The sequence below is a fragment of the Silene latifolia genome, chromosome 9 (genome assembly GCF_048544455.1).
Source record: "Silene latifolia isolate original U9 population chromosome 9, ASM4854445v1, whole genome shotgun sequence".
In the NCBI taxonomy this organism is placed as follows: Eukaryota; Viridiplantae; Streptophyta; class Magnoliopsida; order Caryophyllales; family Caryophyllaceae; genus Silene; species Silene latifolia.
The window spans coordinates 154,649,457-154,671,284 of NC_133534.1; the positions used below are offsets into that span (position 1 = coordinate 154,649,457).

General features: G+C 36.9%; 1 non-coding gene across 1 annotated transcript; it reads left to right on the top strand.

Moving 5' to 3' along the window:
- The first annotated feature begins 923 nt into the window (after nt 1–923).
- Nucleotides 924–1,030, top strand: LOC141602821 (small nucleolar RNA R71). Its single transcript, XR_012524729.1, has one exon. It is a non-coding gene; the product is annotated as a small nucleolar RNA R71 (small nucleolar RNA).
- The last annotated feature ends 20,798 nt before the right edge of the window (nt 1,031–21,828 follow it).

Genomic DNA, 21,828 nt, shown 5'->3' on the forward strand with positions numbered 1-21,828 from the left:
TCACAACTTCATTCTCAACTTGCTCCTTCGGTGCTTCATATCTTGTACCACTTCGCAAGTGAATGGCACTAACCGTTTCATGTCTAGGGGGATTACTTTGAGGTGGTAATTGCCCCTTTTGTCTTTGTGAGCTTGAAGATGCTAGTTGGGTCAATTGTGTTTCCAACATCTTGGTGTGAGCTACAATGTTGTTGATGGTGGTATCTTTTGCTTGGCTATCTTTTTGCATTTGAGTGAAAAATTCTTGTTGATTCTTTTGCATTTGGAGGACCGATTTTTGGACATCAAAACCTTGGTCATTTTGGTGATTGTATGGATTTTGATTTTGGTAACCTTGGTTTTGATTGTAAAAGGGTCTTTGATTTTGATTTCTCATGGGTGGTGGAGTGTATGTTGTTTGAGGGTTTTGAACATTTTGGCTTTTGTATGAGAGATTTGGATGGAACTTGGTGTTTTCATTGTAAAAATTTGAATAAGGGGTACCACTTTTGTAAGCTTGGAAAGCATTAACTTGTTCGGTTGTTCCCCTACACTCACTTGAGTCATGACCCAAAGTTCCACAATTCTCACATATCCCACTTGGGATTGATGAGGATGCCGTCATGGCATTGACATGATGCTTTGATGATTTTGAGTTTTCCTCAAGTCTAGCCATAGCTTGTTCAAACTTCAAGTTGATTGTGTCAATGTGAGCACTAAGTTGAGCACCCAATTGAGTAACGGAATCCACTTCATACTTTCCTCCTCTAGTAGCCTTGCGAGGCCTACTATATTGTGAATTATGGACCGCCATTTCCTCAATCTTGTTCCATGTTTGATTGTCATCAACTTCGGTGAACATTCCATTTGATCCCATATTGAGAATGTTCCTTGAATCTTCATATAAACCATTCCAAAATTGTTGCACTAAAAACCATTCGCTAAGTCCATGGTGAGGACATGAGCGACAAATACCTTTGAACCGCTCCCAAGCTTCATACAAAGATTCTTCATCCCTTTGCTTAAAACCCGTAATTTGAGCTCTTAGCATGTTAGTCTTTTCCGGTGGGTAGAATTTTTTGTAGAAAGCTAGAGCTAACTTCTTCCAAGAATCTATTCCAAGGGTGGCCTTATCAAGGCCCTTCAACCATTGCTTTGCGGTGCCGATTAACGAAAAAGGAAATAAGACCCATCTTATTTGGTCTTGAGTCACGCCCGTTTGAGAGATAGCTTCACAATAATCGCAAAAGGTTTCCATATGAGAATGAGGGTCCTCACTAGGCATTCCCCCGAATTGGCTCCTCTCAACTAGTTGGATGAAGCCGGACTTGGCAATAAAATTACCGGTGAGATGTTGTGGTGTAGGAGTACCATTTGGTAGATCCTCCTCGGTGGTTATAGAGTGTGACGAGAATTTAGGCATTGTAGGTGGATTTTGTGGGATATTGTTTAATGGGTTTTCTTCTCCTTCTATTGCGAAAGGATTGACAAACTCACTAGTGGGTTGAACAACTTCACCAACACCTCCCAAATTCCTCCTAACAAGTCTCCTATTATTCGTCAAGGTTCTTTCGATTTCACGGTCAAAAGGTAACAAATTTCTTTGTAACCTTCTAGACATGCAAAATATCAAACAACTCGAAAACAATTAGAACAAACCTTGAGGAGTTTTACTTCCCCAAGGTGAAAAAGACACAACTAATAACAATAAAAGAAATCTTAAATCAATTAAACACCGTCCCAAAACGGCGCCATTTTTGATCGAGTCCATTTGGTGTTCACAATTAAGCATATGTGGTCGTTGGTCAATGGTCGATACAAAACACAATTTATACTCCACAAACAACTCTACAATTAGTAAAGAGGCAAGTAAAGGTCGGATCCCAAGGGACGGGTATTGAAATGAGAATTCTATTGTAACTAGTAGTGTCTAGGGGGTGTCACAAATTGGGTTGATGTAGAAGGTTACTAAACTAAAATAGCAATGAAAATAAACTAGCAAGATGAATAAAATAAGGGGTGTAAACAATTGATTAAAGGCACTAGGGTGTCATGGGTTCATAGGGGAATCATGGGATATGATGATACAAACATTTCTCAAGTTATAAGCAAGCAATTATTGTTGTGATGGATTGAGTTGGGTTATATCTTACAATCCTAGGAAAGTTTGGGTCCCGGAGCCGAATCGATTAGATTGTACAACACCTACAAGTCGACTTAATCTTTCCTACTCAACACATGCATGGTCTAACAAGACTCGAGTTGGGTTATGTCTTACAAGTCAAGTTGAAAGGATAGAAGATGATAGTAAATGCAAGGATTCATAGGCTTAGCATTTCATCAAATATAACATGTGCATGTATTAAGATCAAAACAAGCAAGCAAATAGATTATGAAAGCATATTGATTTAAGCATGAATCATTCCCCATGTTGGTTTCCCCTAATCACCCATTAAACCCTAGCTAAGAGACTACTCACTCATTATCATATTGATCATGCTAGAAAGGTTGTCAATCATACTAACATAATGAAACATGATGAATAAATGAAAGTAATTAACAATAATTAAAAAGGGATTAAGAGATTATACCTACTAATGATTCCAATAATAAAGATGCAAAGAATAATAGAAGAACTTCATGATTGATGGAAGGTTGTCAATCTCCCAATAAACCCAATAATCTTCTAATTACCCAAAATAAAGGAAGAACAAGAGAGAGATTAAAGAACTAAAACTTGGATTAAAACTTGATTAATACTTGATTACAATATTGAAGAGAGATTTGATTGATATTAACTACCCTAATTATTGATAAGAAGAACATGCTCCTCTAATTAGCCTAATGGGGTATTTATAGTGAAACTTAGGGAGGATGCATTAGGGTTAACTAAGGGCTAAACTAGTAATTACACTTTTTAAGTTGAGCAAGGAGACTCCGGTATTTTCTGAGAGAAGGGCTTCTCTAATCGTAGCTTGAAGAATGAAATCGTCTTTGTCATCGAAATCCGTGCGGATGGGAGTCGGGACGGCGGATCTGGCTGAGAATCCGAGCGGATCCTTGGGCAAGACGCTCGGATTGGCGATGGGGAATCCGAGCGGATTCCTTTGAGGGACGCTCGGATTGGGCTGGACGGACGGGCGGATTGTATATACAATCCGTTCGGATTGTCCAGCGCGTCAATTCTTCTTCTTTTCTTCCCTTTTCTTCATGAATTCCTTGGGGATTTCCTTGGGGACTCAAGGATCCTTTTCTCAACATTGCTCTTCTACTATAATATGTACAAAGGCCTTCTAGTCTTGTCTCTCCTTGATGCTTGGTCATTGAATACAATCAATTTAGTCTCGTTTTGCCATGAAAATGCAAGATTCTTACTCCTTTCCTACCAAGGGATCAAAATCTCAAAGAATATGCAAAACAAAGAACTAAAGATAAGAAATGACCCAAATAGGCACTAAAAAGCATGGAAACAATGGTAATTCGGGGGCTAAATATGCGCCAATTATGGTCGCATCACACTCCATGACAACTTGTTTAGCAACTCCCGTCTCCTTGTGTTCGACCACTACCACTACATTCATTTGTTACTAAGGTATTTATCTTTGTAAGGTGTGCGATAGCCTATCAAGCAACATCCAATGCAAATCTTGAACATCCTATATCAGACCGCTCCCCATTGAACCGGAAATTTATGAATGGATCAACACAGGTCACCCCGAAAATAGGTGAAAATTTGACACAAGACAAGAAACAAGTCTACCAATGGTTAAGTAGAAATAAACTAAACAACATTATAAAACAGTAACAGTAGTACAATCAACCGATCTCAAGCCATCGTCATCTCATCCAATCATACCGTATACAAGTCAATGATTTCACTGGAATTAGCACAACTTCCATAACATCGTGCTATGCTTAACCATATACCGACAGTAGCAAAACCATCTCGACACTGTTCTATAATCAACTGTCTGGCATTAGTACCCTCCGTTCTATGCTCAACTGGTAGTGGCAACTCTGTTTCTATTCACAACTGGCAGTCGCACTCTCCGTGCTATGTACAACTCATCTCAATTCCCATATCTCAAATCAATAATAACTCTGAGCGGCATTAAATATAATAATAACAATAGTAATTAACATTGATAGCAACAAACGAACTAGTGATAGTAACACAACAACGAATAAACGTAACCAGCCCGCGCACTACCCTAGTTCGACCGACCAGACCTCAGGTCGATCGACCAACAGCTAAAACCGACCTATACATTTATTTTAAACCTCTTTTGCATCATCATTGAACAATAATAATCATATGAACATAGTTGAGTAGGATATCCCTAACTTCTCAGCAATAATCCGCGACAATGAGATAAGAAATTACCGGAACTGCTCCTCTATAAATTCACCACTTAATTTAAGCATATAACAATAACATAAAATTAATAACGATACTATAAAACCACATAAACAAGGACTCGTCCCAACTCCCACACTGAAGTCACGGTTCTCCTCGCTACAACACCGTGTCAAGTCGCGATTAGACTAAGGCTATCTGAGACGATACCCATTAACAATAAACCTAAAAAATAGTGGTGATGTACTACTTCTAATTCCCAAACTAGGGCTCGGTCTGACGGTCAAGGTCTGATGGCAACTACCATGGATGAAACATATACAACAAACTGGATTAATGTAGAATTAACTTATAGCAATCAATGTGAACGATATGGATTCCGTCCCAATTCACGCCTTTCTTTCCCTCTTTGTCGATCTCTCTTTCTTTCTCTCTTTTTAGGGTTTTTTATGTTTCCAAAAGTATGTAATATTGTAGGCTATGTGGTATTCATAGTCGTAGGTAAGAGAATGATATTAAGAATTAAAATCGAACAAGAAAAGGGCTCGGCCATACCCAGGTCGATCGACCTAGACCCTGGGTCGATCGACCCACACAACCCATCTAACACACATTCAGTATATAGGTCGATCGACTCAACCCCTAGGTGGATTGACCTCCATACTAAAGTCCACTATATTCGCGCCAAAACTCGACTAAATGCAACGCTATGAAATGTAATAAAATACAAAGTGCTATAAAAAATTATGGGTATTACAATCCATGCCTATAACCCGACAAGTGTGATTTTAACTTGGGCGGGTCCTTCGCAAAAATTTTCTTGGACCGTCATACTTTCGAAAAACATCCATATCTCAATCGTTTCTTTCTTGGTTTGGGTTTGTAAGCCACTGTTAGAACCGCAAGAGCATACACTATCACCTCTATTTGGATTAACCTCCATATCATGTCTAGAACTCAAGTTATGATCGTTTAAAGTTGACCCTTGTTGTAGACAGATTCCAAACTTGTTGTTTTGGACTGGGGTTTATGTTGCTTGTTGTTTATGCTTCTTAAACATGGTTCTAACGCTTATGTATGGTGTATTGAAAATTGTTATCATTGTTGCCTATGTATCATTCACATGTTAAGGGATCGTTTCTGGATGTTTGACTCAAGTGTGGCATGTTTACATTGAATGGTCATTGGAATCATGTATATTTTGATAGAGTCGATCTCTCATGTCTTTTGTGCCCTCATTGCTTATTGGACTTAATGTCTCAATGTTGAGAGTACATTGTACCTCGGACATATTAAGCATACCACTAACTCAGACATGTATCTATAATATTCATCTAGTTGTGCTAGTATTAATATGAGGATGTTGTTGGGAGGCGAACACGTAGCATTGGTCGATCCGACCGTCAAATGTCTTATTCATGCGAGGTGGCATCAATGGGTTTAGCATACAAGCTTGACTTTCTATAATTGGCGTTCTGCCGGATTTATTATGGTCGTTCTCTTTTCGCCCTTTTCTTGTTGTTCTTCCGAATTCGGAGTACTCATCTTTCAGCTAGCGTTGTTCTTAAAACGAATGACCTTTCTCGTTGTAGTTTAGATTTGTACTTAGTCTTTTAATCGTGTTTTATTGAGGGATTGAAATCCCTCATATCTAGTTAAAATTTTATTTTGTATAAAGGCCTTCTTAATTCAAGATTTGGTTTATGATTTAGTGATTTCGTGGTTCTTATTATAAAAGTTTTTGACATTTCGCATTTTCCTGCTGCACTGTTTATGTTTATCTTCTCGTATAATTTTGGGGGTTCACAACATCAACCATAGGCATAGGATATTTATCCTTTGGGGTAGCTTTATTTAGATCTCTAAAATCAATACACATCCTAATCTTCCAATTCTTCGTAATGGCTGGCACTATATTGGTTATCCATTCCACATATTTTATTGGACGGGTAAACTTTGCTTTTAATAGTTTACCAACTTCATCCCTCACAGCCTGAATGACCTTTGGAGACATTCTTCTAGGTTGATGAACTACCAGTTTCCACCCAGGTTTGATGGGTAATTACAAAATTCTAGTAATTAAATGGAAGTATTCTCATTTATTGAGCGCCCCCTTCTGCCTTTGGACTTTCTTCTGAAATATCTTCAAATTCTTATATTCGAATTTCTTTACTTTTGCTGAAAAAGTTCTACTCTTAAGAATCTACAACAATAATATTAAATAATTAAATACTAAAAAAGACAAAGGCGTAATCAAAATCTTCAATTTTTCCATTGCCTTTGTCCTTGTTATCTTCTTTGTTGTCTCGACCCCGGGCCGATTGCCCTTGCACTATCTCAAACCGAATCACCAACGGTCCTTCTCACTGTCTTACCCCCCATTTCTATCGATCGCCATCTTTCAACAGGAGGGGCCTCATAGCCTTCCTTTTTAAATGTACAACCTGGAAACCAGCTTCCTCCTACTCTTCAGTCAAATACCTCAAATTCTCTCCAGCCACCTCACGTTTCTTGAAGTTAAATGGGTCATGCTTCTTCAACTTTTCAGACTCTTGTGAAGTACTCTCCTTCTGCCATTATCGATAGGAATTAGACACCCACAAGGACTCAACCAGAATATGTACGTACCACATATTCCTCTGACCTTAACGGTAAGCCCAATCACAATATATTTCGGACGAATGAGGCGAAGGGGTATACGGGACGGCAGCCACCTTCGTTATCCTCCGTCATAGCCTAATTTGCCTCATCAATCGCTCCGAGAAGACATGGATAATAAATTCCAAGCCTGCAACCGTAATTGACCGAGTAAGATCAAGAGAAGACACTTCAGTTACAGCTTTCGAGTGCCAGCATGGAATAATCCATCTGATTAGTGGTCCTCCCTCCGCCGTTAGCTTATTTTTCCAATAGTTACAAGTACGGCGGAAGTCATCCAAGTGGAGTCGGGTTCTAATTATAAATGATTGAGGCTTATATGCTTGACCAGTAACTTGGGGCTCGACCAATCGTAGTCTTTTCATTAGCCATATCTTTAAGACGGAGAAATCAAGAATCCGTAAAAGTCGAAAACAATGGCGTGCATGCTCAGGTAAGACATAGCGAAACCAGGAAAAAAAAAACAAAGAGAAATTTTTTATCTTACCTGATGAATGATAGGATTTCCTATTGATTCTAAGTCTTATTACGTTTTGAAGCATGTCAAGATCGTTTTATATCTAAGTTATTTAATTTATGCTTTTATGAGCTTGGTATGTTTTGTAGTATATATTGTTTAGGTACTAAAGCTCGGATTCAAAAGAAACATACCGACGATGATCAATGTCAAGAGAAGACTTATAAAGTCGTCACAAAGTCCAAGAACAAGATTAAGGATATACTTTTTAAAAAGGGATTTTAGAACTATGCACAAACTAAAACAACTATTGAAGGAAAGGTTACCTGAGGCGATAATGAACTCTACAATAACCTGACGAAACGGTAACCTCAATTGAAGGGAACGTGTCCTTAAGTCTGCAGTTGTTCGAATTTTTCTTATATTTTCTAAAATCTTTTAATTTTTGTTTTTAATGGAAAATTATCCTTTGAAACTATAATATCTCGTTCTACATTATGATATTCGAATTGGGTTGAAATCTAAACTCATTTATCTTTTGGAGAAAGATTTTATTGTACCTTGTTTTTCACGATATGAAGAAATCTTTCAACAATAAGATAGACAAGATTAGGTTTCCTGTTCAAACTAAATCTCTTATCTCTTAAAGAAATTTTACATTATACAAATCTTGGAAACTGTATTGGTTTACTTATTTTATTCAACCGAAATAGTCAAGATAACAATCATATCTTTTTTGGTTTGTATTTTTAGAAAATATCAAATGAATCTTTATCTTTTCTAACTTATTTTTGGCCAAGATATTTTGGATATTCTTATATTATATTACTTTATGAAAACCCTAAGAATGACTTCTGTATTAAGTTGCTTCTAGCTGTGCAAGCGTAGGGTTTTATGATCGATACACTTGACCTAGTTGCATCTATATATGCTAACACATTTCATAGTTAGATATGACTTTCCATTTTGATTAAATCGACATTCGCAAAAAAAATAAAATAAAAAATTTGTTGCACTCTTACATTGTTCTTAACGTTTATGTTTGCAAAACTGGTTTCGAAAGTCGAGTTCTAAAACTAATAGTTTTAGTGTCAAAGGGTATCTCTGAAAAGTGCATAGTTTTACAATTTTTGTCTAGACAATTGAATTGTAATTTTTGATTAGTTTGGAATGGATTGTAATCGTGAATTAAGAAACTCTTGTAAACTTAAAATCTTACGCACCGCAGGCTTAAGATCATACACCAAATAGGCTTAACATCTTACACCACGAATGTGTAACTTCTTTCACCACCGAGAGGTTAACATCTCTCAAACACCGAAGGCTTAACGTCCTTCATTAGCACGATTGGGGTTAAGTCGTGGGGATTAGTTGTTTGTTGTATACTAGACCTGTAACACCCCGACCCAAACCGAGTCGGGAACGGTTACATATGATAGCTCACCACATTGTGTACAAGGCCCACAGATGAACACGTATCCTTTATAGCGCATTTTGTCCTCACTCATGCGCTTCCCGCGAACCTTCCCAGGAGGTCACCCATCCTAAGCCTACTTTCAGCCAAGCACGCTTAACTTTGGAGTTCGTTCGCATGGATGACAATAAAAGAAAGTGCACTTTGTTGATATGAGTAGTACTTTTAATCCCTTTAAGAACTAGTCATTTAAGCCTATCAATGGACCTATTCAATTAACGTGGGGTTTTACAATCACCCCTACTTGAAAAGCGCAACGTCCTGGGAGTATAAATACAAACCCACAATCCTACCCCGCTAGGTGGGTGATCACAATGGAGCGTATAACAACTGCCTCCAGGAGCGTATAACAACTGCCTTCCATTACTACACGGTCGCAGGGTTGCTCTGATACCACTTGTAACACCCCGCCCCAAACCAAGTCGGGAGCGGTTACTTATGATAGCTCACCAGGTTGTGTACATGACCCACAGATCAACACGTGTCTTTCATAATGCATTTTGTCCTCACTCATGCACATCCCGGGAACCTTCCCAGGAGGTCACCCATCCTAAGACTACTCCCAGCTAAGCACGCTTAACTTTGGAGTACTTTCGCATGGTTGACCATAAAGAAAGTACACTTTGTTAATATGATTAGTACTTTCAATCCCTTTAAGAACTAGTCATTTAAGCCTATCAATGAACCTCTTCGATTAACGTGGGGTATTACAAGACTGGATTAGGCGCTCGTGATCAACAATTAATAAAAAGGGATGGACGTAGGCTATTCAATTGGGCCGAACCACGTTAAAAATCACGTGTGTTCTTTATCATTTTCGTACCTTTGCTATCTTTCATGTTTGTTTTTTATGATTTATCAGTACGCTTCATATACTCGAACTTAGTTGATAAGTCACAAAAAAAGAAGTGTATATCAATTTGATGAAAGTTTATGTCATCATTCCCTTATCAAAACCAATTTATAGAATAACCTAATTTAAGTAGTATAAATCTGGGTCGAACGCAAAGATGGCGGAGGTTTCTACTTAGCTTGTTTAAGTCTCAAATTAGTCTAATTATAGAATAAAATTTGTTGATTATAAACCAAGATGTAAGCAAGATAAATAACTAAACTAGATGAAATTGTTTCTACTCAAATAAAGTAAAACTAAGGCCTTTGGGTTCGCTTGGGTAAATGGAGGAAGAAACAAGGTTTAACAAGAGATGGGTGACGATAATGGTCAAGGAATTATGCCTAATTTCTTAGACACCTTAAGTTCGTCAACAAGTTATCACTTAGTTAATAGAAACTAGTCATAAACATGGCATAAAGACCATCAAATAGCATGAGCACCAAGATAGGCCAAACATGTCAAGAAAAAATTTTAACTTTCATTTAAACAATTCAACACACACTTTATATGCATGAGAGTAAAGACTAGTTAATCACGCAAATCAAAATGTTAACAACCCATATTTTATCCCCTTTAATTACCCAAGATCCCTCATGACCTAAGATAGGACTACTCACTCATGATTATAGAAGAGAAATCAACAACAAAAGACAATAACATGTAAACAAAGACAAGCAACATCATAACTTTGAACAAAGAGTAATTAAACAAGATAAAATATGTAAACAAATGAAAAGAGATGAAAATAAGAGAGAAATTATACCACCATTAATTAAGGAGCAAACTTAGATTGAAATAATGAAGACGAATATCTTCTTGTCTTCAAATAACAACCCAACTACATGTAAACTATTGAATTTAACTAGATAATCTAAACTAAATTAAGGAGTAATTAAGGAATGATTTGGGAAAGATTAAACTTGATTATGGAAAACATAACATAAAAATAGGAAATATTTGAGATCTAGGGTATTGTATACAAATGAAATTAGGGAGGGGGTATTTATAGTTTCTCCAAAATTTAGGTCAAAAATTACAAAGGAAAGAAAGATGCAGTTGTGGGGTCTGAGCCGGTGGCCAACCCGGCTCAGAACCTTTGGTAAGTTTTTCTTCACTTTTAGGATCATTAGGTATGCCCTGTCGGCCTGCCAGCTGCCGGTGGGCTACCCGGCTGGGAGTCTTCTATAACTTCCTTCAAATTCCCACTTCTTCATATGTTATCAGGTGCCCCCAGCCGGCGTACTAGCTGCTGGTTCCCTACCCGGCTGGGAACCTTCTTATTCATTTATTCTCTTTTATTCCCTTGGCTCAATGGGGTGGGTGCCCAGCCGGCAGACCGGCTGCCGTCCAACCGGTTGAGACACTCTTTTCAACTTTTTCTCCTCTTCTTTCCAATGTTATCATCAAGACGACATCTCTTGCTCCCGTTTCCTCAATTCCATCTCAAATCCTACAAGATGAGACACAAACACATAAAACGAGTAATTAGGACGCAAAATTCAAGCAATAGGTATATAAACCGTCTCAAAACGGATCAAAACGCATAGAATAGAGGGGGAGAAACTAGACTAAATAATTACATATCAAAATTCCCCACACTTAGGTCTTACTCGTCCCCCTAGTATGTGAGCGAAAAACTTTAGATTCTTATTCACCCTATACCTAACTAAGCTAGTAATATCCTATGAAAGGCAATTAACGGGTCTTCTCCGTCCCGTCAACTCACAACAAAACACAGTGAGGTATGTGCTTCCTTGCAAGGCAAGTGGAGGTTTGCGAAAAAATTTGATACATCCAACATCTAAGCACGTAAATAACACATAGGAAGCATCACAAAAAGTCAAGCCGCTTACCTCATCTAAACGGCTGTTTTATTTTCAAATAAAGGTCTTGGTCGGGAGATACCGTCTCATAGTCCTAAAGAGGCTTCAACCCCCTAAAAGTGGCCCAAGCAACCCAAACGTGATAACCAAATGCCAATGAAACGAATTCAAAGGCGGGATAGGGGAAGCAAAGCTAAACGTCCAAGGATTACATGACACGACTCAAGATTCAACCAAGAAAGACCCATGACTAAGGGGACCTAAACTACTGACTTCCACACGCTTTTCACTCGTCACTCATTAAAGAATGGGTGTTTTCTTGTGACAAAAAGAAACCATAAACACTCACCTACTACGACTCGTGAAACGTCCCCGTAATCTAACATATAATCTTATCCTATGATCATATGAGATGCAAAAAGGAAGAAAGCACACAAGTTGAAACAAAGGGTGGTAACGGGGCTTAGGGAACGGGTCTAAACGGGGTTAGTGCAAGCACCGTTATGGATAATGAAAGGTTACATATCAAGAAATTGTCAAAATTCTATTTATTGCCTACTTATTTCAACAAGTGAATGAATAAAAAAGAACATGATATTAGTTGCTTAAATTACACAAAAATTTAAAAATCCGACTCATTTGGAAAAACATCATTTCCCCTTTATTTTGCAACACCTTTTTCTACTCCTTTAATGATGCATAAGGAGTGTTGCTCGTCTTTTTCTCATCAAACATAATTTAATTAAATAACAAGTAAATTTCTTTTCTTTTCATTTTTTATCTTCTTGTCTATTTTTTTTCTTTTCTTTTTCAAAACCTCTTTATTAAATTTCTTGCCAAAATAAATACAAATGTTCCAACACAAGTGAATTGAGCTCAAATTCATCAAATTAGGGCTCAACACCCCGACTCATGAAATCACAACCATGAGAACTTCTTGATCGGGGAAGGATGTTTTTGGAATGTAGTTGATATAGTAGGATCCAAACAGAAAAGCAAGGCTCAAGGGGCTTAAGCAAAAGGTGGTCCTAATCAAAAGGGTCGAAACAAAGCTTAGTTTGGCAATGTGAGGTTAAAACAAGTATATGCAACGAGTATGTTTCAAAATTGTGTATAAAAAATGAACACCTCATGGTCTAAGAGCCAAATGACACGTTTATGCGTATGAACATGACACATCTCGCGAGGAGACCTACTCACAATCCTAAACGGGGGTCGGGTAGAAATGTACCGACCCATAGGAGGCTCTAAACCTCACATGTATGTAGTTAGGTCGAAGTATAGGCCTAGCCTACGGTCCTCTTGGTCTCACAAGGCAGGCAAAACTTTTCTAGCAAGCCTCATTTACCGTATATAACGAGGAGGTCACAAGGTGGAAGCCAATGGGAGGGGGAAGACATGGCCAAAAAAATATCATCATTGAGGTTATCATGCTCCCTTCCTAGATCACATTTTGTTTTAAAAGATGTACAAATTTGATGCAAATGGAATTTAAAGCAACAAACACATATTCACAAGATACGAAATGCATTTCTAAGCACTAGCAACAGAAATAAACATGAAACAATTGTCTAAACCTAGCAGCACGTAAGCAACACACACCAAGTTCCAAAATTGAACATCATCATCAACTTAGCCCATCTTCCTCCATATATACAACAATATAAAGGAAAAGAATAGTAAAGGAGAAAGACATAGGAAGGATTAAACAGAGCGGTCTTCCAGTCTCCTAATGCCTCAAATGTCTCGTATGTGTCTACGTCACTTGTTTGACAAACAGTTATAAACAAATATACACAAAGTGGATATTTCCCTCCTACACTTAAAATTTACATCGTCCTCGATGGAAGGAAATTGTAACACCCCGAGAAATTTGTCCCACATCGGGAAAATATGAGGATTGTGATATGTTTATAAGGGCTTCCGCCCAACACTTAGTAACAAGGCCTTGTGCTTTTGGGCTTAAGTGAGGACAAATAACGGGCCCAAAAGTACACATCTCATATTACTGAAGTTGTGTTACGACGGTGGGGTTCAGGTTGTTATAGTAATGTAAGGAGGAAATAGGAAAAATGAAAGACATATTTTTGTATTTTTAATTTTTTCTTGAAACTAAATGTAACACCCCCATCTATCCAAGTGCCTTACTATGCTTTCCTAGGTAAATGATGAAGTTACCATCTCGGATTGATGGAGGTAGTGAACAACAAAGTAAGACAAAGCGCAGTACTTTATATAAATAATGTTAAGTGACCTCGTTACTGTTGGAAAATGTGTCCTCAACAATAGTGAGATCACATGATTTAATATCATAATTAAATCTCATACTAAGAATACAAAAGGGATGATTCTTATATAGTCAACTGATCATCATTAATCGGTAATGATTGGCTAACTAGAGTTTCACATTACAGTCGTATGACGGTGGTGGTCGGTTGATCCCTTTAGGTCACACCTATAGGATGAGGCCCAAATAGATATTTAATTAATTGTATGCGATATAGATTGATTAATTCCTTAATTATGAGAGTGCGATTTTGCGTCTTATTGTAATATGATTAAATAAGATTTAATTTAGTAATTAAGTGTTAAATTGCTAAATTAGTTGAGGTTTTATATTAGTTTTGAGGTAGAGGTAATTAGTTATTTAAAGCTACAAGGAATTATAATTTTAACTAACTTGCTATAAAAGGACCCATTATATATTGATATAATGGTAGTATACTACTCAAAAGTGGAGTGTATATTATATTATTAATTGTAATATTTAAGTGTTAAATAATTACATTAATAATTAATTATGTAAGATAGTTAAACATATGACTTATAAGCATTTGTGGGACAAATGACAAAAGGCAAAAATGGACCAAAATGGCTCCATTATTCCGGCCAAAAGAGAGAGCAAAAGATGCTCCTTTTGTCTTTTGTTTATTTTGGTTAGAGTGTGATTGTGACATACCACATAAGCTTTAATCATACCATTTTTTACACTACTCTACGTACACTATAGCTATAAGTAAAATAAGAGAAAAATATTCTTCCCTATGCATTGAGAGCAACCGATTTTGGCTCTTTAAAAGGGGAAGTTGATGCTCATTTTTCTCTTGACTTACTTACTTGCTTTCACTTGTATTTCCCTCACATGCAAATTGCTAAAAACTCTCTCAAATACTAATACTCTCCAACTATTACTAGAGGTAGTAGTAATAGAAGTATTACTGATATTAGGTAACATTTCTACTACATATCTAGTTAATATTAGTAGGAATTTTTGGGATTAATCTTGGGTGCAACTTATTGGAATGTCTTCTATACTTGGAGTCTTAGGAGGATCATGTTCGAATAAGTGTCCTCCGACAATAATGCGATCACAACTGTCGATCATGATGATCACATGTTTAAATCTCATGTTTAAGAATACATGTGGGAAGTAATATTTTACTGTCAACTGGTCCACACATATCGGTAATGATTGGCTGACTAGAGTTTGACATTACTATCGTGCGAAGGTGATGATCAGTTGATCCCCTTAGGTCATACCTATAGGGAAATACTCTTAATTGATTATTTAATTAATCGTATGCCGATACGAGTTAATTAAATTTCTTAAAATTGACGGATGATTTTGTGAGTAAAGTTAACGTGTCTTATTGTAATTCGATTAAATTAGATACGGTCTAAGTAATCGAATTGTTTTATTACTTAGAATAAATTTTTGTCTACGAAACAATTGAAATTGAATGAATATTTTATTATAAATACAAGACGTTGTAATTTATAATTGATAAACTGTTTTGGTACAAGTAATTACGAATTACTAGTCGATTTTGTATATGACATATTTTATGAGTATGTTGATTTTTAATATGTTAAAAATACATTACAATTTCACATGTTAGGTAACATGTCACATATGTCACAATTGACAAATGACAAAATAAAATGGACTTTCCATTTTATGTTATATGTACCGAAATCATGGAGGGGATTATGGTTAATATTGTGTTGATTATTTTAAATAAGAAAACACAATGATTACCCAAACATATAGCCATGCATACCTAGTTTGTCTTGGGTAGAAAAACAAGCTCAAATATTGGCCACTTTCCCCCCCTCCCCACTGGTTTTCTAGAGGAGAAAAGCCAAGGGTTTTTCTTTTAAAATTATTCACTACGTCACATAATAATTTTCTAGTGTTAGAAAATTATTCTCTCTACAATTTGTGAAAAACTTAGAGAAAGAAAAAACTCATAAATTGCTCCTCTCTTGGCCGAAAATACAAGAGAACAAAATTATATTTTTGTGTCTAAATTTAAGCTTGTTTTAATTGATACTAATCCAATATTAATTAAAATATTAAGGGTATTCCTTGGGTATAAGCTTTTGGGAGAGGTTCTATTTTGAACCTTTGTTCATCCATTGTTGGAAAGCTCAAGAACTAACAAGAAGATCTTGTTGGTGCCCAAAATCCGAAACACAAATGTCAGAAGTGACGATTTCTTCTCTACTTTGTTTTATGTTTGCATGCATAAGATCTTGTATTTATTTTATGACCAAATAAATTAATCATATATGAATATGTAAACTTATGAGATTAATGAATCCTAACAAGTGGTATCATGAGCCTTAGGTTGTTTGCATGCAAATCGGTTTATTGTTTTTCCGAGTTAATCTTATTAACAAATAAAACTTGTAATTTTGTGTTTATTATGATATTGTTGGAGCTTGTATCCTCCACAAATTAGTGTGATACCATTTGTAAATCTCTTACAGGTTCACAAGGGTATACTTCGTATATTTAATCAGTTGATTAACGTTTACCTAATAACGGTTGGCTTGCTAGAAAGTTTGATGTTATTATCATACAGATGGCGGTGATCAACTGGTCCCTAAAGGTCACACCTATAGGATGTGTTTGAGAAATGTGGTTATAGAAATATAATCACATTGATGCCCAAAATGACTAAAACGTTAGTCAACGTGTTGATGAGATAATTATTTAATGAAAATTAAATAATAATAGTTGAGACGAATTAACTCTCAATTCGTAAATTAAATATAATAAGTTATATTTAATTAAATGTATGTAATGTTAGCTTGGACGAATTAATCTGTTAGTTCGTAATTAAATATAATCAGTTATATTTAATATCAACAAGATGAATGTGTCATAGTGGTAATAGTGATGGTACACATACCAAGAGGTCTTGGGTTCGATCCTCACTAGATGACAATTCAACACATTTTATATTTTTGGAAAGACCAAAATTAAGGAGATTATACTCCTTATTTCGGTCAGATGGGCCGAAATTAGGAAAGATTTATTCTTTCCTAATTGACTCCATATCTTGGCCAGTATAAGAAAGAAAGGTAGATGATTTTTCTACCCTAATTCTTTTTCTTGACCTAGCCTCCTCTCTCATCAGAAAAAACACAAAAACAACTAAATTTTACAGAAAATTTTAGATCGATTCTAGCACAATCAATAGGGCATATCTCATATCGTCTTGGGTGCAACTGATAGGCGAATATCAATTTTGATATTGTTCTTAGGCCATTTTGCTAGGACCGAAGGTTAATTCTGAATCCTTTATACTTTGTTTATGTATTTTGTTTATGAGTATTGATCATCACTGTTAAATTCGTTATAATCCTTCAATATTAAGGGAAGTATACAGATTATTTCCCACAAGTGGTATCAGAGCCAAAGCCACGAATTTTAATTTTGATGATTTTCATAAAATTGTTTGTAAACAATAATTAGGGTTTGCGAGAAAAAAATGTAATCGGTTGGATTGTTTTTTGAGCCGTGGAATTTTTTTTCCGTTCCCGTTACTGTTCACGGATGAACAGTAATTTAAAAAAAAAAATTCTGTTTTGTTTTCCATTCGGTTTTTGCTGAAAAACCGAGAAAAGATTACGGGCTGTTTTTGTCTCTTTTCAGTTTTACCGAGAAAAGATTGAAAAAAAAAAAAAAAATTCCTGTTTTGTTACTGTTCACGACAGGGCTGTATTTAAAAAAAAAATCTGTTTTTTTTTTTGGGTTTTGCCAAGACAGTAAAAAAAAGTAGTCTTGTTTTTGTTTTGTTTTGTTTTGGCAAATTAATTATTGTGAAGCGGTTCATAATTATAAGATACCTAATTATTTTAAAGCAGTTTAAAATTTTGACGGATTGAATTCATATTACAAGTTTAATGTGAATTAAGATTAAATTTATAGTGATTATTGAGGAATTGTCACTTAATTTGATCAATTAAATAGGTGGTTTGGATAAATTAATCAACATAATTAAGGAATTGTGTCGTGTATGTTTAATTTATTTTTAGTTGATGCTTTTTAATTTTGTTGAATGAATCGAATGAATGAATTTTATTTACGTATTTAATTTTGCAATCGGTTGTAAATTGTAATACTTAGTGTGGCCTTAGTTAAATTATGTTTTCGTAATGAAGGAAACATGATTTTTTATGTAATTATGAGATCTCGAATCTCCTTTATTTTCAGTTTTGGGTTTTGAAATTAGATTGTAATAAATAGGTTTATTATGTAATTTTATTTATTGTAATTTCAAAGAAGACTAAAGATGGAGATTGGAGCTCACTCCCGCTACATGGATCAAGATGGAACATCAAGACAAGCTTCTCGGGTCCAAGGATGGATTCCAAACTTGTATTTAATGTTCATTTTGATAGGATAGGCCACACTAGGACTTTTACTGTTTTTTACGTCTTCTTTCTTATTGCTTTTCATTCACATGATAGTTTATGCATCATATTCCGCCTAAAACCAAACCACCTACTACTAAAATGCATGAAAATTGACTCATATAGGTTGTATGTTAGTTTTCATGGACATGCAGATGTCACAGTCTTTAAGCCATCGCCTTAGTTTATTCATTCTCGCATGCTAGATTATAGTTCACTTAAAATGAATTAAAATAAAGTTGATGGGATCTTCCTCTAAAACGGAAATTGAGATTAGTCTTTATAAGGGCAAACATCTATGAATCCCTTCTTCGTCGGTAGGCCTAATATGACCCCTTCTACGTTGGGTAAGTAGTTGTGTTGACTTAGTTTACCTCAACATCATAGTCCGAAGAGTTTCTCGTGATTATGATGGACTAAAGATAGAATTTACAGAAATTTATCGACCAAGAATTCTAACGGTAGAATTAGCTAAAAGGTTAGCTTATCAATTTACAGAGAATTGAGTCTTGGGATCATTTATATAATTCTTGAGGGAGGTCAATTGTATAAATGACATTAGTTCATTAGACTTAAAATCAAAACGATGCACATGCTTATTATTTTTTACTCTTCTTTCGCAGTGTAGAACACGATTATTTTCGATAATACTGTTACAACAAATGGCTGGAAATAACGCAATCCCAGTGCCTAGTGCCACACTAGATCGTTCGTCCTGGCTAAAAATATTAATCGACCAAATGAATCAGTCCACGCGACTGAAGAATGATGGGTCTAACTTTGGGGACAGGGAGGCGGCACTACGGAATGCTGCCATTGCTGACGGTAAGCTCAGGTATTTAACTGAGCCAATACTGGTCAACCCAGGCCCAAATGCAGGAGCCAACGAGTCACTCGCTTATAGTGATTTCGTTATGGAAGCGGGTGCGATAAAGAACGTACTCATCTTTGCAATGGAAACCAATTTGCAGAGACGCTTCATTGCCCAAAGTGCAAACAAGATTTTCACTACGCTCACTAACGAATTCTCAAAAGCACCGAGAATCGTTACATATGAGCATACCTGTCGCTTCTTTGATGCGAAACTCCAGAAGGGCCAACCGGTTAGCCCACACATTCTTCACATGATTGAGAATGTCGAGAAGTTGGAGGCACTAAATAGTAAAATCAGTGAGAGCATTGTCATTGACCGAATGCTTCATTCTCTTCACGATGGTTTTGCCCTTTTCAGGGCGAACTACTACATGAATGACTTGAAAAAGAGTCCTCATGAGCTACACTCTCTTCTCGTACAGATCGAGAAGGACATGAAATTGAGTGGGAGCGTGAAGCAGGATGTTCTCACGATTTACAACAAAGGTAAAGGTAAGGGCAAGGCTCATGGCGACCTAGCTGTAGGTAAGCCAAAGTTTGAGAAGCCAGGAACCGGTAAGATTGGGCCTGGTGAGACTAGTGTCTCACAAGGCAAAGCAAAGAGCAAGGGCGGTGACATAGAGTGCCACCATTGTCACAAGACTGGACATTGGAGGAGGAACTGTCCCGTCTACCGTGAGGACATCAAGGCAGGCCGCGTCGTTCCTGTTGGTATGTCATCTTATATTCATATGATTGAGATTAACCATGCAAGTTTCGGAACTTCGGTACTAGATACTGGTTGTGGTTCTCATCTGTGTAATCATTTGCAGGGCCTAAAGAACATCATACCTCTTGAAAAAGGTGATGTGGACCTGCGAGACGGGAATGGAGCACGAGTTGTTGCTGCCTCGAAGGGGACATATGTAATCCAACTCCCTAGTGGTTTTGAGTTATGTTTAAATAACTGTTACTATGTACCCAGTTTATCTAAGAACATTATTTTTGTTTCCGTACTTGCTAAAAACGGTTTTGCATTTTCAATAAAGGATAATAGCTGTATTTTCTCTTTTAATGAAATGATTTATGGCAAAGCAGTTTCCATGAATGGAATATATATCTTAGACCAAACCACGGAAGTATTACAAATGAATAATAAGAAATTAAAGTTTGGTGACAAAGATCAAACCTATCTATGGCATTATCGAATAGGACACATAAATGAGAAACGCGTGAAGAAACTCGTCGATAATGGGACTATTCCCGCGTTCGATTTTTCTACATATGGCACGTGTGAATCATGTCTCATTGGCAAGATGACTCGAATTTCCTTCAAAGGTGTTGGAATGCGCGCTAGTGACCTATTAGGACTCATACATACGGACGTATGTGGACCTATGTCAATTACCGCTAGAGATGGCTATAGATATTTTATCACTTTCACGGACGATTTAAGTAGATACGGATATGTCTACTTAATGAAGCATAAAAGTGAGTCCTTTGAGAAATTCAAGGAATACCAGAATAGGGTACAGAACCAACTGGGTAGAAAGGTTAAAGCACTCCGTTCAGATCGGAGTGGCGAATATCTTTCAAATGAGTTTGATCAACACCTGAAAGACTGTGGAATTGTTTTGCAGTTAACTCCACCTGGAACACCTCAATTGAATGGTGTGTCCGAACGGAGAAATCGAACCTTACTTGATATGGTTCGATCCATGATGAGTCACACGGTAGTGCCTGATTCATTATGGGGTTATGCTCTTTTGTTAGCCGCTCTTATACTTAACCGAAGTCTGTCTAAAGCTGTCGACAAGACTCCATATGAAATGTGGAAGGGAACGGTCCCCAACTTGTCCTTTATTCGGGTTTGGGGCTGCGAGGCTTATGTCAAGTGGAGACACGAGAATAAGCTCGGCCCGCGATCGGTCAAGACATACTTTATAGGTTATCCAAAAGGAACATTTGGTCATTACTTCTATTCGCCTACCGAACATCGAGTTTTTGTTGCGGCTAGTGCGACGTTCTTAGAGAAATAATTTCTCGAGAACAAGACGAGTAATAGAACCTTTGAGCTGTCGTAGATTCCAGAACCAACGACCGAGGAACGGATGGAGGAAGTGGTTCCTCCAACTGATGATACGGTTAATATTCCTGAGGAACCTAGGAGGTCGGGTAGAGGACGAGTCAGCGGATCAATAACATACATCTTTGCGCTTAGCGGAGTTGTTGCGCCCCGGGTACAGTGGAATCTAACCCCTGAGTCGGGCATACAATGCTTTTCCCTAGTCTTCTTACCCCCCATTTAGGTCCGATTCGGATCTCTCCGTTGTTTCGAGTCAAGGAAGAGTGGTGGTCAAGGCTCATGATCGGAGTCGACAGGCTGGAATGGCTCTTTTCTTGTCTTGGGTCCTACATTCATTGGTTGGCGGAAACGGTGACGGTGATTGCTGGATGCGGGGGAATAAAGTTCGTACTCTTGCTGCCTTTCCTGCGTAGTTGGGCTGCAGCAGAAGGAAGACTTTTTAAAAAAAGACAGTTTAAACTGGGAGTTAATCCGGCTTCACCGTAATACAAACCTTGTTACGTTGGCGAAGTGGGGTAATAAAATGTTATTACATCGAAATT